The sequence below is a fragment of the Carettochelys insculpta genome, chromosome 1 (genome assembly GCF_033958435.1).
Source record: "Carettochelys insculpta isolate YL-2023 chromosome 1, ASM3395843v1, whole genome shotgun sequence".
NCBI classification, from domain to species: domain Eukaryota; kingdom Metazoa; phylum Chordata; order Testudines; family Carettochelyidae; genus Carettochelys; species Carettochelys insculpta.
The window spans coordinates 365,019,553-365,019,996 of NC_134137.1; positions in this window are offsets into that span (position 1 = coordinate 365,019,553).

Genomic DNA, 444 nt, shown 5'->3' on the forward strand with positions numbered 1-444 from the left:
GCATATAGAATCAGTTATTAATTATCTAAACTCCTTACTGCTAAAGCACTGGGTGTAGAAGTCAGCAAACTTGGAATTAGGGTGACCAGCTAACAAGCCTCAAAAATCAGAATGGGGGGAGGTAAAAGGTGCCTGTGATAAAAAGCCCCGAATATAGGGACTGTCCCTATAAAGCCTGGGCATCTGGCCCCTACTTTGAATGCAAGGCCGAGCCCTCTCCAGCACGCCGGGCAGGTGGACCCTCCGCACACACAGAGCAGCTCCTCCCAATCTCCAGGCCAGGTTCGGAATAGAAACACTGGCGTCACTTCTGTTACTGGCCCTTTAAGAAAAAGGCCCTGCCTCAGCCGTTTGCTTATTGGCAAAAGCGCCTCCGGTGATAGGCGTGGTTCTTAGCCAATGGGGGAGGAGAGTTGGCCGACGACAGGAAGGAGTGAAGTGGAG